This window comes from Melospiza melodia, unplaced genomic scaffold, assembly GCF_035770615.1.
Source record: "Melospiza melodia melodia isolate bMelMel2 unplaced genomic scaffold, bMelMel2.pri scaffold_35, whole genome shotgun sequence".
Lineage (NCBI taxonomy): Eukaryota > Metazoa > Chordata > Aves > Passeriformes > Passerellidae > Melospiza > Melospiza melodia.
In genome coordinates this window covers 2,881,923-2,899,492 of record NW_026948670.1, presented here as the reverse complement: position 1 = coordinate 2,899,492, position 17,570 = coordinate 2,881,923, and positions in this window count along the sequence as shown.

Genomic DNA, 17,570 nt, shown 5'->3' with positions numbered 1-17,570 from the left:
CTCAGCACAAAGCCCCAGAGGCTCATTAAAGTCCTTGTGCTGTGACTGTGCTGCTCGGCTGGGGTGGGCTCCTGGCACAGAGGTAGCTCCTGGTAACCAAGCAAAGCTTCAAAAGCACATTTCTCTTGATGAGCAGCTCTTCTGCCAGCCCAGCAGGGCTGGGGCACTGCCTGCAGCCACCGCAGGAACAGCACAGAGGCACAGAGAGCTTCAATCAGTCAGGGCTGGGAAGGTGCTGAGAAGTGCCTGGGGCACAATCACTGCCAGCTCTTGGCACAGGAACCTCTGGCTGCAGGACAATGCAGCTGCAGCTCCTGGACAGATCTCCTAAAGCTGGAACATCCCAATGCCTAAATGCCTACAGACCCTGTGAGTACGTTCTCTGATTGTCTCTTGTGCAGAGCAGCCAGGGGTGCCCAGGACTGTCCTGCAGAGCAGGGTCCTGCAGCCCAGGGCGCTGTGCTGGGGCAGAGACTCTGCTGCCTGCCAGGGACACCACTCAGATGTCCCTGGCAGCTGCTCCCAGCACTGGGGGACAAGGTCTGGGTGGGAGGAGACAGCTGGTAAAGCTTGGAAGTGTTCTCCTTGTGTGGTGAGGATCCTGCATTGCTCAGGACTGCTCCCATCATAGCATTTAACTGCAGAACATTTCCAAGTAGATCATAAAGGGAGCAGAGCTGGGCATGGGTTTCATAAATGGGAAATTCCTGGATTTTTATTCTACTGCTCTGTTTTGTCTGAATGGGAAATTGCATATAGATATTCATCTCTCAGTTCAGGTAGAGAATAAGTAAGAAAAAAACCCTATAGACCTGAATAAACCAGACAGTGACAGAAATCATCACAGGGCCCCTCAGAGGGCGGCATCTTTGTCACTTTTCCAGCCTCCTCAGGGTTGCTCTGACTTTGCCATCAGAGCCTGCAGAGCCAGAGCTGTCCCTGGGCAGTGCCTGAGCTGAGAGGGGTCTGCAGGGCAGAGCTGAGCCCCCAGAGCTGGGCTGGGCTCTGGGAGCACTGGCAGGGCCCAGACCTGGGCACAGGGAAGCAGCTGCTGGCAGGGACAGCTCCAGGCAGCAGACCCCAGGGCAGGCAGTTGGGGGAAAGTGCCCCCAAGCTGTGCTGGGATAATAAAAGTCCTCTCCAAACCCAGCTCATCCATGATTATGTTTTTTACAGATTCCCATGGCCAGCAACAGCAAATGTCCAACAGCAGCTCCATCAGCTACTTCCTCCTGCTGGCATTGGCAAACACGCGGCAGCTGCAGCTCCTGCACTTCTGCCTCTTGCTGGGCATCTCCCTGGCTGCCCTCCTGGGCAATGGCCTCATCATCAGCGCCGTAGCCTGCAGCCACCAGCTGCACATGCCCATGTTCTTCTTCCTGCTCAACCTGGCCCTCAGTGACCTGGGCTCCATCTGCACCACTGTCCCCAAAGCCATGCACAATTCCCTCTGGGACACAAGGAACATGTCCTACTCAGGATGTGCTGCTCAGCTCTTTTTCTTTCTCTTCTTTGTTATAGCAGAGCTTTCCCTTCTGACCATCATGTGCTATGAACCGCTACGTGTCCATCTGCAAACCCCTGCACTACGGGACCCTCCTGGCCAGCAGAGCTTGTGCCCACATGGCAGCAGCTGCCTGGGCCACTGCCTTTCTCAATGCTCTCATGCACACAGCCAATACATTTTCCCTGCCCCTGTGCTATGGCAAAGCCCTGGACCAGTTCTTCTGTGAAATCCCCCAGATCCTCAAGCTCTCCTGCTCACACTCCAACCTCAAGGAACTTTGCCTCATTGCTGTCAGTGCCTGTTTAGCATTTGGCTGTTTTGTGTTCATTATTTTCTCCTATGTGCAGATCTTGAGGGCTGTGCTGAGGATCTCCTCTGAGCAGGGACGGCACAAAGCCTTTTCCACCTGCCTCCCTCACCTGGTCATGGTCTCCCTGTTCCTCAGCGCTGCCATATTTGCCTACCTCAAGCCTCCCGCCATGTCCTCCCCATCCCTGGATCTGGCCCTGTCAGTTCTGTACTCAGTGGTGCGTCCAGCCCTGAACCCCTTCATCTACAGCCTGAGGAACCAGGAGCTCAAGGTTGCAGTGAGGAGACTGATGATTGGATGGTATCAGAAACATTAAACTGCTGGCCAATGTCAACAAATCAGTTGTAATAAAAGTTATATTTGATAATTCTTGTTTTTTTCATTTTGAAAGTTTTTTTCTGTGTTTTAGTTTCTTCATCTTCACCATAAAAAAAAGTCATTTTTTGTGCCATTTCTCATTTTGCTTCCCTGTACCTCTCCTGTGGCCACAGACTGTGTCAATGAGGGGCTGCACTCTTGGTGGCTTTAAATGAACTAAAGGATCTCTCAGCAGAGTTTTCTGCAGAGATGCCCTTTTGTTGCCCTTCCTGGAGCTGCAGCAGCAATGTCTGTGTGCAGAGCTGGGGGCAGATCAGTGATGGCACAGCAGCTGTGCCCAGCAGCAGCAGCAGCACTTGGTGTTGCCAGTGCTGCTGCCGTGGCCCTGCCCTGCTGCCCTGGTGGCCCTGGTGTTGCTGTAGGGCCTGAGTGCTCTCGGGGCCAGGCACAGCCCTGGGGGTGGCAGTGCCGGGGCTGCAGCAGGGACAGGCCATGGGCACTGCTGGGGCAGCGCTGACGCCTCAGGCCAGGGCCTGGGGGCTCCAGGGTCCTTACCCAGGCTCTCTCAAGAACACACCCAGGCCAATGCTCAGCACAGAAAACCCCCATGAGCAGCTCCAGGCTGGCCGTGGGCAGGCTGGGGGCAAACAGCATGGCTGGGGCTCTGCAAGGGCCCTGGGGCAGATGGGAAGGAGCAGCAGAGCAGGGGCTGATCCATCTCCAGTGCGCTGCACAGCCCAGGGCAGCATCCCAGAGCGTCCTCATGGAGCTGCCAACAACATCCCCCTTCTGCAGCCCTGGCCTCTCCCCCCGCTCACAGTGGTGCCCCATCCATTCAGGCACAGACACGGCAGCACTGGCTCAGCAGCCCCTGTTTGCATTGCACAGAGCAGGGGGAGCACCCCCATGCTGTTGCTGTGGGGACATGAACCTGAGGGAGCACAAACACCATCCGCTCCTGGGGCCAGCAAGGGCTGGGGGACACCAGGGAAACCACTCAGCTTTGTCCTGGCCTCTGCAGTCAGCTAGAAAGTTTGTTCCCATCAGCTGGGAATTTCTTGTCTCACTGCAGACGCTGTTGCTCAGAGCCAGGCTGCCTGACAGCCACTCCTAACCTGCCCTGAGCATTTCCTTAGCTTCAGCTTTGCTTTCTTTACTCTTCCTGCTACAAATTTCTTTCTATTGCCCACCCAAGGGGGCCTAGAATCGGACAGCACTCGAGGTGCTGCCCAACCAGTGCTGAGCACAGGGGAAGATTCACTGCCCTGCTCCTGCTAGCCACGCCATTCCTGATCCATAGGAATGCCAGGGGTTGGATGAGGGAAATGGTGAAGTGGGGGTAGGGACAAAGTCTGATTGATTGTCAGCCATGAAAAGGTTTGATTTTCCTATCTCTTCAGGCTGCGTTAGAAGGTGCTGGGGTCAATATCAATTGGACATTGCTGATATTAATCTATAAACAGAAAAATATAGAGAACAAAACAGTTCTCTTTGCATTGTTCTCAATAGTGTATATTCATTTTGAATACAGTTCTGGAATTTTTTTAGTTAACCACAGTAGAATTGAACATTTGGATAACTCCTTGGGGCTTTTATTCTTCGGGTGTTTTAGAACAAACCTTTACTACCCTTTTTTACTGAATTCCAAAACTGAAGATCTCAAGGAAGAAGAGGCCTCGGGAGTAATAAAATTCATCAGCAACCTCCAAGTGGCTGAGGATCCATCCCCATCCGAGCAGCAATGAATAGAAATGGGCACAGCTTTGTGGCTGCCCCAGCTTTGGAATGGGCCCTGGGCCTGGAGCAGGAGCAGCTCTTGAGGGCCCCAAGGCCAGGGCTCTTGTGCTGCCCTGGGCAGATGGGATGGCAGCAGGGGCTGCAGAGCTCTCAGCACCTCAAGCAGAGGGGAGCAGGGCAGCCAGGGAGCCTCCTTTGGCCTTGGCCAAGCACCTTCCCCCATGGCTGGGGCTGAGTCCTGTGGCAGATGCAGCTGCTGCTGTGCCCTTGCCAGGGGCTGAGGTCGTGGGCCAGTGCCCAGAGCAGCCCGGCCTGAGCAGAGCTGTGGGGCCAGAGCCGGCTGGGCTGGGCTGGGGAGAGGCCCTTGGTGCTGCCCAGAGCTCAGGGCAGCTGGCAGAGCTTGCAGGGAGCTGGGCTGGGCTCAGAGAGCCTGGCCCAGAAACCATCAGTGTCCATCTCAGCCTGGCTGAGCGTGCAGGGGCAGGACTCAGGCCAGGCCTTGTGGGGCAGGGTCAGCGCCTGTGCAAGGCATTGCAAACAGGCAAGTAGCCCAGAGACGAGGCTGCTCTGTGCCCTTGGAGGCATGGACAGAGCAGGGATGGGCCCAGGACATTTTTCAGTGCCAGCCTCTGTCCACCTGCATTGCAGCCCTGGCTGCTGAGTCCAGCTTTGGCCTGGGCTGAGTTTGGCTGTGGCCCAGCTCCATCCTCCTGCAGGGCTCAGGGCCTGTTCCCGGCCATGGCCAGCCCTGGCTGCCTCTCTGCTGGCCCAGAGGCCAGCAGAGCCTGGGGCAGGGCTGTCTGTGCAGCCCCACAGGTGCCCCGGGCTCTGCAGGAGCTGGCAGAGGCTGCCCAGCAGGGAGGCCATGGGGCACAGAGCCCCAAGGCTGCTGTGGGCACCACGGCACAGGGGCCGTTCCCAGCCGCAATGCTCCTGGCCTGGGCTGGGCCTGCAAAGGGCTGGGCAAGCCCAGGGCCACAAAGGGTCCACGCAGCCGTTGCAGGGGCTGACAGCAAGGCCAGGCACACACAAGCAATTGCTGAGCATGGCCTTCGCTGGCCAGGCCTGTCTGTGCCAAAGGCAAAGCTCAGCTCCCCTTGGGGGCTGCAGCAACAGTCCAGAGCCTGAAGAGCCTCCATGACTGTGCTGGAGACCAAGGCTGCAGGAGGGAAATACAGGGCTGCTGTGGAATAGGGAGGGCATTGAATTCCAGCACACACCTCAGCTCTCTGATGATCCCAGCACCATGCTGGGCCCTGTTTCAGGCTGGAGCAGAGCAGATGTTGATGGGACAGGAACCCTGCAGAGCTGTCAGGGACCTGCAGCTTGCAAGGTGCTCTGCTCTCCCGCAGGTGCTCTCAGAGAGATCCAATCCCAGCCGGGCCCCTCAGGGCACACGTGGCCCTGTCTGTTCATGGGCACACAACTGATTGCTGCCTGGAAAGGGGCACAGGTTTTAATACCTGTTAAATTCATAATATACAAGCAAATTTTTATTATCTGACTCACTTTAGTACTTTTAAGAGATGGCATATTTTTCCCACAAGAAACAGGAATTTGATGGATCTACTGCATTCTTCTATTGATGGCAGGAAAAAAACCCAATATTCTTCTCTACGTTAGCCACCAACATTCAGTCTAATATTTCATGATCCTCTTCCTTCAGATGTTTCCAGCTCTCATGTTTAAATGGCCATGTCTAAGGACGTCTCTTCACTTGACCAGCCAGGTCTATGACCTTCCCTTTGATCCCAGATTTCCTCCTCCAGACGCTCTCTGGTCATTCAAGTGCCTCTCAATTGATTGGTTTCATACTTTGAGCTTCAGAGGTGTTGTCCAGTCTTTCTGCTGTTCAAACAAATATCACATTAGACAACATTCTAATTGTCATTATATCTATCATAGAATTACGTTTTCTCATGTCTCTGTCTCAAACTGTTCCCATACGGAAATCCCCTGGGGATGGGGGACATGTCAGACGCTGCTGGGACATCCCAGAGAGCTGAGGGAAGAGTTGAGATGGTTATTAAACTGTTCAAATGTTCAACTTGTGTTTGTTGGCAAGAAACCTTTCTGTGCCTCTGAATGTCACCAGTCCCTGACCCCAAAGGACACAAATCTGCTGAGTTGTAGTTCCCACTGCAGGGGCTGCACTTGGACCTTGGCTCTGCACAGGAGAGCTCTTCATCCCCTTTCTCTCTTTTTCTCCCTCTGGGCATGGAGGGAGCTCCTGACTTCAGCCTGTGACTCATGTGTGCAAAGAGCAAATCTGGGCAGAATTGGGGCAGGGAGGGTTTGGAGGGACCTTGGGATCTGTGCTGGGCACAGAAGGTGTTTTCCATTGCTCTGAGACTGTCTGCTGTGGAAAGTGGATTTAATACCAGCAGAGGAATGACTTTTGCATTTGATGGAGCTCTGCCTTCCCTTGGCTTTGTTGGCTGACAAGAAATGAACATCCCTCTGTGTCTCGGGCAGCTCCTTCTCCAAGAAAAGCAGGTGGGAGTTGGAGCCAAGGAGCTGAAAGCTGCAGGTGCAGCCTGGGCTCAGAGGGAGCTCAGATTTGCACAAGGCTGCTCTGAGTGCCAGGGCTTGGATGGGGGAAATGGTGGGCTGGGGGTAGGGACAGAGTCTGATTGATTGTCAGCCATGAAGGGTCTTGATTTTCATATCTATTCCGACTGCATGAGGAGGTACTTGGATTAAGTGTCAATTAGAGATTGCTATAAACATTCCCCTTTTAATAAAATAAATAAAAGAACCCTAAACAGGACCTAAAAATGTTTTCTCACTGTCTTTTAAAATAAAACATATTCAGTTGAATGCACTTCTGAAATCTCTCTTATTAACCACACAAGATTTGGAAACTGAAATCAAATTATCCCCAGAGGCTTGGATTGTCAAGGTGTTCTCGATGCTAATGAGCCTTGGGACACTGAATTCCTGCACTGAAGAGCTGAAGGCTGAACAAGCCTCTGGAGCAGGAAAATTCAGCAGCAGCCTCCAAGGTGCTGAGGATGTCAGCAGCCCCCACTGAGGCCATCCCTGCCCAGAGACCGTGGGGGAATGGGCAGACAAGGAGAGCGTCCCTGGGGCTGGGGCAGCACAACTCAGAGGCAGCAGCGGCTCCAGCTGGGAAATGGAGTGTGGAATGTGGCTGGGAAAGCCCTGCCTGGGCTGGGCCAAGCAGGACACACAAGCCCTGACTCCCATCCCCCAAACAACTCTCTCAAGGAGACATTTAAAAGGAATTGCAATTGTTTATGTACTCTGAGTTTGATGCACTGGAGAAATACCAACAAGAGATTCTCAGGAGCATAAAACAACAAACCAGCTATTATTGAGTGCTTTAGAAAAGAAGAGAAACTTCCAAAATGTTTATTATGACATTGTAATTGTTTTCGTTTGTCAATTTAGGATTTTTCTGTTCGTGAGATTACTTAATTAATGTATTGATTCATTCTGGGAGTGTGATGGGTTTTACTGTTGGTTAATTATTTATGTATTTGTTTTGTTCTGAAATAGGAGTATAAGATACGTAAAGTAGGCTTAAAATTTTAAAGGGGTATAAAGAAAATGTCATTAAAAGCAGCCTAAGGAAAAAAGATATTAAGACTTAAAACAAACTCTTCTGAAAATTTTTTTTCTTTACAATTTTTTCATTTTACTGACAATGGAAACAAAGTAAACTCAAAATTTCTAATTTGTTTACTATTTCTAGAATAGTTTCTTTTTTTAGTTTATTTAGAAAGAAAAATTTTTCTTATTAAGGTTATGAAGATTGTTTATAAGGGGAAAAATTAGGTTTTTTGTGGTTCTTAATTCTCTCATGCATAACAGCTGTCTGGGGAAATTTGTTATTATGACTATATTTTTTTTATTGCTTCAAGCTTTTTTACTACTTGTTGATGGGCCATGTAGACCTATGGGGTTTTGTTTTTAAGATTAGTTATTTAAAGGTAAGTGTTTTTATTATTTACTTTTAAAATTATTTTTATCTCTGGGAATAGAGATCTTCTCTTGGGGGTACTGGATTGCTATTTTCCTTCTGCTTAAACTTTTTATGAAATTACATTTATTTTTAATATACAGTTAAAATAAATTACATTTATTTTAACTGTATATTAAAAAACCATTTGGTTTTTAATATACAGTTTTTTGTTTGGTATTATTTTGAATATTTAAATTTTTTAAAGTTTTATGTGTAATAAAGAAAAAGAGTTTTTTCTTTATAGTTTATAAGAGGATTTTACTTTTAGGTTTAAATTATTTTTTTCTGTTTTATTTTGGATTTAATTTATTCTTTATTGACTTTGATGATTTTATCTTTTGTTTTTAATGTTTTGTATTTTGTTTTTTTCCCTTACTTGAGGGATGATTAAAGTATTGAAAAGAGTAACACCTGACCCGCCAGTAACTTGTGGTGGAAGTTGTGGTTGGGTTATGTTAGGATTAGTTTTATGGTTGGTTTTTTGGTTTTTATGTGTTTAATTTTAGTGGTAGGGTTATTTTGTATGGGTTGAAGGTTGTAGGAGTTTTCAGTTTTAATTGTGTTGAGGGGGGGAGGGACTTGATGGTAAGATTCTAATGGCTGTGGCTGCTTTTTTCTGGTTGGGGTTTTGTAGCCTCTTTTGTTTTCCTGTTTGGTAGTTGTTGGGGTTTGTTTGGTTAGAATGGGGCCAATGGAGGGGGCAGCCTGGGGAGGGGGGAAGGGGCTCAGCCCAGGGCAGGGTTGCTTGGTTTGGTTTGGTATGGTTTGGTTTGGTTTGGTTTGGTTTGGTTTGGTTTGGTTTGGTTTGGTTGAGATGGGGGCCAGGGCCCACTGCTTCTTTGTTGACTGGAAAAGAAAGAGGAGGTTCCTGGGTATTTTTGGCTTTAACATATGTGTTTCACAGAGACATGTTCAATATCTTAGTGGTTTAACAGATAGTCAGTTACACAAAAAGTTTTGTATTACTTTTAAAAATTCTTCTCATGTCAGATGAGACAGATATTCAGTCAACAAAAAACACTTCTCAAGGCATTGACTTGGCCCATTCAACTTCACAAACTCTAAGCCTGCTCAATTTAATGTTAATCAAAATTTGCAGGAGCACAGAAACAGAAGAAGACACAGAAAGAGAGACAAACATAAAAGATTTAGAGAAGCACACAGAGATACCAACTCCTGGATTCCAGCACTGTTCAGATGGAAATTCCAAGAGGTGTAGGGTCAAGATGTGTCTTGCCTTGTGTTCAGCCTTCAATACCCCTTGGTCTTCCTGGGCCCTCCCCCAGGTGGGACTTGGGCTCATTTGGTCCCTCAGGAGCTGGGCTGGGGCTGCAGAGGTGGCTGTGGAGCATTGCCCGTGCTGTGCCAGGGACTGGCAGAAACTGCTGGGCTGGGATAGAGGCTCTGGGGGGATTGGGGTTCCAGGGAAGGGCAGTGCTGGGCTTACAGGGCAGGGTAAGGCTGGACCTGCCCCTTCCTCCCCCTCACACTAAATGTTTTCAGCCAAAAATCTCCTCCAGTCTTTCTCACTAGACAATGTTGGAAGTGGAAATCCCAATTCTCACCATGGGCACCTGGGTGAGAAGGAGAGTTCTTTTCCATAGCACAGAGCCACAGTGTTTGGATGGCAGGCGAGAGCCTCACTAGGTCAAGGCCAGCCAGACTTGTCAGTAAGGGCAGATTTTTTCTGGGAGCATTCTTTGGACATAGGGAATTTGGAGGTTGAAGCCCAGTCTTGGCCATGAGTGCTTGGAGAAGCAGGACAGTTCTTTCCCATAGGAAGTAATGTATGGAGCCTTCGCCAGTGTTTTGCAGACTGATGGGAAGTGACCATTGTGAAACCGTTGCCAGCCAGACTTGTCCTGGCAATATTCCTATGGGAACAATCCCTGGTTAGAAGGAAATTTGGAGGTGAAATCCAATTCTGGCCACGGATTCCTGGACAACAAGGACAGATCTTTTCCATAGGAAGGAAAGCACAGAGCCCCAGTGTTTCAATTGCAGATGCGAAGAGACCCTCAACATGCCAAGGTCAGCTGGACCAGTCAGGTGGCCCCTGGGAGGCCAAACCAGCCACACCTCTTCTGTGTTCCCTTGTTTCCATGGGATCCAGGAGTGTCAAAATGGCCCCTTGATTACAAGAAGACCTGCAATGTCACAATGGACCCTTGGTTCGATGGATCCCACAGTGTCACAATGGCCCCTTGGTTCCACAAGGACCCACAGTTTCACAATGGTCCCAATGATTCCATGAGGCCCAGCAGTGTCACATTTGTCCCAATATTTCCATAGGGCCTTGTTGTGTCACAATGGTCTCCGTGGTTCCACAGGCCCCACAGTGACATGTGACTCCTCTGTTACATAAGGCCAGCAATGTCACAACGGATCTTTGGACCCTGGGGTTTTGCAGTGTCACAATAGTCTCCTTTGTCTCAACAGTGTCACATTGATGACAGGAGGCCCCTCTGTGTCACTCTGGACCTTTGGTTCCATGCAGCCCTGCATTGTCACAATGAACCCTTGGTTCAATGGGGCTCCACAATGTCACCATGACCCCTCGAATCCATGAAGTCCTGCAGAGTCAAAATGGCCTCCTTTGGCTCCACAGTGTCACAATGCTTTGCTTATTCCCTGAGGCCTCATAGTGTCACAATGGTCTCCATGATTCCATGAGTCATGAGTCTCCTCAGTGTCACAAGGGCCCCTTGGTTCCATGAGGCTGTGAAGTGTCCTAATGATCTCTCCACAGTTCCAAGAGGCCTTGCAATGTCACAAGGGACCTTTGGCTCCATTGAGTTGCACAGCGTCACAATAGCCCCATGGTTCCATGACATCTCAAAGTGTCATAATGGTCTCTACAGTTCCAGAAGGCCCCAGAGTGTCACAATGATCCTTTGGTGTCACAGGGCCCCACAGTGTCCCAATGGTCCCTTGGTCTCACAGGGCCCCAGAGTGTCACAATGGTCCCTTGGTTCCATGTCGCAGACATTTCTCCACAGAAATCCTGTCGACGGAAGGGAACCAGGACATCAATTTGATCATCACAGGCTCAATTTTATTGATCAGTACGGCAGGTTAAATACAGTTAATAATGAGCTTCATACATATTGCAAAAGTTGAGCTCAGGATTGGTCAGTTACATATCAGCACCTACGCCTACTTCTGCATTCCTATGGTTCTACTTTTGATACTTTCTACATATTCTCAGGATATATTCAGGAATAATCTCTACTCCCTATCCTCATGTTGCAGCAAGGTCACTGCTGACCTTTCCTTTCAGCTTGCTGACTGCTGACTTTTCTCCTTCAGCTTAACCAGTGGCATTATGTCAGTATGGCCTTTCTCAGCTAACCAATTATTAATAATACTCTCCACATTTCCCCTGTTTTCTTCTTGTGCAAGGAGATTAGTTTGCCATTATTTTGGTATTGTATGGCTGACCATGTTTTAAATACAGTTAAAGATACAAGGCAAAATAAGCAAAAACAGCAAAATTACACCCAGAAGTCCTATAGCATAGATCACAAGGTTCCTCAGCCACAGTCCAAGTCCTAAGCCTTTAAGCCATTCGTCAATTCCTAAACCGTCTTCTTCCTTAAGTTTGTGAAGTCCCTGTTGCAATTCTTTTATCTTAGTGTGAAAGGACACCGAATGATCAGACAGATTCATGCAACACATTCCCTCGAACTCTTCACATCCATGCCCTTGTGCTAGGAGCAAAAAATCTACAGCAGCTCTATTTTGCAAAACAGCGTGGTTAACACTTTGCACATCTGCAGTTAAACTTGTCTAGAATTTGTGATGTCTTGTTCAGCTCATTCTTTGCCCAGCATCCTAATTGTTTTGCTAAATTCATGGCATTATTGGCAGATCCTCCTGGCAAGATAGTTGAAACCACCACCTGTTTGAATGTGCCCCAAAACCGTGGATCTCCTATCTTGCTGCAGTCTAAGCCATGTATGCTACGTTTTTTCCTGTTTGAATTTTGACTCAGCTGCATTAGCAAGGATACATTAGGGTGAAACAGTGACAATTTTCCCAAAAAACAGGGTCCACCCTGTGGTTTAGCTGGTATACCATTCCATGCCCTGTCTCCACAAATCAAAAATATTCCTGTGGGTAATTTCATTGGTGCCGTGATATTTGTGCCGTTACATTGACTGTAATGCTGCGGAGAGAATTTACTCACATTCAGGGATGAATCTAGAGTGGCCCAGGTTTCTTTAGGTTGGTTTAAATTCTGAGCATCCGAAAATTCGAAGCTAAACCATCCGCCAGCTGTAGTGTTAGACATACTGGCATTTGTACTTCCAAAAAGATCTAATTCCTCAGGAGGAGAATGCAAAGAGGTGTTAAGTGATTGGATTAGTAAACATTGACGATAGCCATCACTCTGACCTGCAGTATACCCTTGTTGTACTGGTAATGTGATGTTTAACATGTTAGACATACATAAGGTTTGATTGTTTATCAAACTGCAAAATTCTCCAGGAGACCACACCGGAAGTCCCACCAGGCATGTTCGAAATGGGTTAGTGACTCCTCCAAGACTAAGACAAAGTGATGATTGGTTAGTTTGATTAGGAAGTGTTACCCATAAATTTTCCCTTGGTTGACTAAAGTGAGTTACTCCTACTGCTTCACTTGCTACAGCATTGAGCAGTATAACAAGAACAAACCTCATTTTTCTTTCTGCTTGCTTTGCTTCTCCTTTCCTTCCTTCTGCTTGCTTTGTTTTTCCTTTCTTCGCTGTCTTTTCCCTGGTTTGCTAGATTGTCTATTGTAAGGCTGAGTCAATTCTTGAATATACTGATCTAATTCTAAATCAGCATCCTTGCTCACAAGTATAGCATGAGATAAGTTTGAAGGCAAATCAGCTTTGCAGCGAGCTGCTATGATGCGTGAGGCTTTATTAATTTCAAATATTCTAAGGTTTTCCTGCAACTTCCACCTAAGATATGCTATAACCACTTGTTTTGCACTCTCAAAAAGCTGTAATCCTGTCCTTCCTGGCAGGCCAGAACTTTGTTCAAGAGCTCTAACCCAGAAAAAATTTCGAATCCACCTTCCAGAACAAGGTGCACACCATAAATATCCCAATGACCTCTGTGAATACCAATAAACCTGATTACAATCTGCACAATGCAAAGCTACCCATGCATAGCATTTATCTTTATCCTTTTTGCAAACATAACAAGGAAGTGAATATAAGTAAGGACCAGTATAAAAGTCTGGTTTTTCAATCCAAAGCAACCAATTCAATGGTGGTGATCGCAAAGCCTCTTCAGATTTTTACTATATGAGGCTAACAGCTCAAGGTCTTTCTTTAACACAAGGCGTATCTTATTTCGTAATCGTAGTTCTTGTTCGTTATCCTCCTCAACAACTATATCCTCCCGAGGGTCCCACAACTGTAAAATTGTTCTAATCATAGAAAATTAATTAGCAATCACTGATATCCTTACTAAAATGAGACCGTTCCCTTTTTGCCTTCTTTTTCTTGTCTGTCTTCAATCTTGCTGCTCCTGATTTTACTGGTCCTGCCACTTGCAAACTCAATTTTTGCAACTTGTCAATGCAGCAATCTAATGCTCTATCACGATCCCCTTTGAAGGGTCCTACAATTGAATGCTGTGTTAAAGGCACTAATTTCCTACACCCTATAGAAACTATACGTGATTTACTTTGAACCTTAATTCTATTCACAATACCTTGTACTTCCCATCGATAATAAGCAAGAATTTTCTGTTCAGGAGACTCATAAAGATTTAAAGCTATTTATGCGTTTTGCCCTGTTTGTCTCCTTAATTCATCTTGCCAGCTTTTTCCCCACGTGTGCTCGTGCTCACAAGTGTGACACCACGAATCCCACAATAATGATTGTTCTATCCAAAAAGTTCTTTTACAACCCCCACAACGTAGAGCTATCCAGGCAGCACAATGTGGATTGTGACAGTCAAGTCAATGTAGTTTCGCTGGATTTGTTAAGTGAAAAGTTGATAATGAGTCAATAAAACCAATCAACTCCTGGGCTGTCCGATAGTGACGTGTCAGTGCTCTGTCCACCGCTTCTGAGTACCCCTTCAATTGTAACAGTAGTGGTTGTAGGACTAGAAGCAGTTTCTTCGCTCATTGTCCTCCTCTGTAAGGCGATCCACCAGACGCTGCATCAAAAACAGGTTTAGTCCACTTAGCAGGCACCCACAAAGGCCCTGTAGGTGAGGAAACACAAAGATACCCCCAACCCCAATATAATACTTTTGCAGGTTTTTCCCATAATCCTGTACTCGGGTTCTTATACTTAACCCAGACCTCTGTTTCCTTAGTATTTTCCTGACCTGACCTCGGATGATGTTTAATTGCAGGAGGGGTATCGTCTTCCCCAAAAATGCATAAATGATTAATCACATACAAAACCTCAGCCAAACATGCTTGTGTTTGATGATGGAAATAGAGGCCAATGTTGTGGCCACGCTTCTGGAGAAATAGTGCTGGTATCTGCTCCTGTATCCAATAATCCATAAAGGGTTATGCTTTGATGCCCATAAGTAATTTCAACTTTTTGCTTTGGTCTATTTTGTAAATCCACGGTTAAAATGTAACACCAGTAGAGCCAAAACCTTTTTCATCCCGTGTTTGCCATTTGTGATAGTGGTACCAATTGTGAGATGCGTTGTCCTTTTGTAATTTTAATCGGAGGATAAAGGGTGTAAACCATAATTTGTATTTCCCCTGTAAAGTCCGCATCGATAACACCAGGCAAAACAAATAATCCCAACATAGTTATAGAGGAACGTCCCAGCAATAATGCTCCACATGTTTGTCCATATAATATAAGAGGGCCCTTTATTCAGGTGGGTATCCTTTCAGGCTGGTTCGTCATTAGTGTGACGTCTGCTGCTGCTGATAAGACCAAACCGAGGCTCCCTGTTGTTGCGGGTTGCAGGCAGGAGGTAGCAACGATGTTACGGCAGCAGCTGGTGTCTCCGATGTCACAGCGGCAACTTGTGTCTGTCCCTCATTGCCGCATCGGTAACACTTGATGAATGGTTTTGAACCTCCTTGCGTGAATGCCAGTGAGCCACTTCGGAGAGGAGCAAGAGCAGCTAACACCTGACTCTGAGTAGACTCTGCTTGCTTTTGCAACCCCAATCCTAATTCCTTTAAGGCTTCTGCTATAAATGCCTGTGAAGCTGTTGGCATTAATGCCATTCGCTCTAATGCTTCCTCAATAGTCCAATTTGCCCCTAAAGTAGCTAACACTCTCTGGGTTGCTGGATTGCTATTTTGCAAGGCACACTGCTTCAATAGTGCCCCCTTCATGTAGTCTGCAACACCAGCCCGATCTATGGCAGTAGCTGCTCTATCAATAAAATTTCCAAATGATTCTTCCCTTCCTTGCTTAATACCCATATAAGCCGGTAACCCTCCTGGCTCTTTAACCATGTCTATTGCAGCACGCACTAACCTCATAGACTCTCTAAGTTTATCTTCTCCCGATATCATCTGTGCCTCAGTACGCAAATATGCCCCTAAGCCCATCAGCTCCTCTACTGTCACTCCATGTAATGGGTCTCCCTGCGCTCATTGTACTGCAACCGACTCATTCACCAACGCTTGCCAATGTGCATTAAACAATAACTGCTGATGCTGAGTGAATATCAACCGAACTATTCCTCTTAAATCATTAGGACATAAAACCTGAGTATTAAAGAGATAATCTAGCATTTGCCTAACAGGTTCACTTTTTACTCCAAACTGACTAACCGTAGAACGTAGCTGAGTTAACAGCTTCCAATCTAAGGGAGTATATTCTGCTATATTATGCGTAAGGTTCCCCTGTGCATCATACTGTGGTGTGTATGTGACTGGACATGCAAGACTAGAAGCTATTTCCACCGCTTCACTATCCCCCATTTGCATTACTTCTTTCGCCAAAGCAGCCCAAGCTTCCCTCCTCTGTTTAGCCATCTCCCCCCATGGATCACAGTGTGCCCCTGGGATGGGATGTGACTCTTTAAGGGTGCTATGCTGCGGGCACCTCGGTACAGACACCGAGCTTTTGCACGGGGAAGGCAGTGAAGCAGAGGCTGGCTCGCACGGGGGAATCGGCCCCCCCGCCGAAGCTGTAACCAGAGCCGGCTCACTTGGGGGAAGCGGCGGAGGCAAAGCTGGCGGCGGAGGCAAAGCTGGCTTGCTCTCACCCCCACCATTCGACCCGCCCGAAGTTGGTGGCGGAGGCAAAGCTGGTTTGCTCTTACCCCCACCATCTGTCTCACCCTCCCCCTCTGACAGGAAAGGTGCAGACGGTTCCACTGCGCCTATAGGAAAATCCTCCACACCACTTTGCTGGGGACTCTTAGGCATAAGTACCTTAGTTACAGAAGGTGCCAGGGGATCATCCTCATGACCATACCCTATATTCCTCTTATGAGCTTCTGTTGCCCTTTCTGCTGCCTTTCTCTCAGAGACCTGCTGAAGTAACGTGTTATACACCACCCGCCATAACTTCCCGAATTTCTTTGCTGACTTATCATCGTCTAACACTGTATCCCACAGTATTTCCCCAAACTACTTCCACTCTGCTAGCTCATGAACTGTATGAGGGTTAGAAAAAAAACCCTTAGCATGGCCATAGGCTAATAACCCTGGTAATTCCTTTTTTAAATCTATCCCTTTTATCCCTCGCCGCTCTAAATACGCGGCGAATAAATCATATGCCGCTTGCCTATCCATACCTATTAATCAGCGGGCGCTGTTGCAGCTCTTCAGGCTCCGGCGGACACGTATTGGCTTGAGTCACCGTTGTGAACTTCAAGGGTGCTTCAAATTCCAGCACCGTCCCGGCTGTAAGGACCCAAACCCAACTTCCTCGACCATGGCGTAATCCCTTTTTTCTTTTAATCCGAGAAAAAAGGGCAGAGATTCGGCTTTGCCTGCATTCTCCACCATTTGTCGACGGAAGGGAACCAGGACATCAATTTGATCATCACAGGCTCAATTTTATTGATCAGTACGGCGGGTTAAATACAGTTAATAATGAGCTTCATACATATTGCAAAAGTTGAGCTCAGGATTGGTCAGTTACATATCAGCACCTACGCCTACTTCTGCATTCCTATGGTTCTACTTTTGATACTTTCTACATATTCTCAGGATATATTCAGGAATAATCTCTACTCCCTATCCTCATGTTGCAGCAAGCTGACCTTTCCCTTCAGCTTGCTGACTGCTGACTTTTCTCCTTCAGCTTAACCAGTGGCATTATGTCAGTATGGCCTTTCTCAGCTAACCAATTATTAATAATACTCTCCACAAAATCCTTTCTTTCGGATTTCTGTGTCTTCTGGAGGCCAGAGGCCTCCAAAGACAAGGTAAACAATTATTATCAGATGCTGTGGAATGCAACAGGGACACTTTGATTGGCTCATTTCCTTTGTTTATAATTAATGGCCAATCACTAGTGCAAGCTAGGGGACTGAGTCCTTTGCCACAACTTTGTTGTGGATTCTTTCTATCTATTCTTAGCCTAGGCTAGCTGCTCTGCAAACCTCTCTCTATACTCTATTTAGTATAGTTAATGTATTATATATAATATCATAATAAATCAGCCTTCTGATTCAAGAAACAAGATTCACCGTCTCCCTCTCACCAGCTGCGCCCACACAGGTGCGGTTATATCTGGTGACCCGACGTGTCAGAGCAGTAAT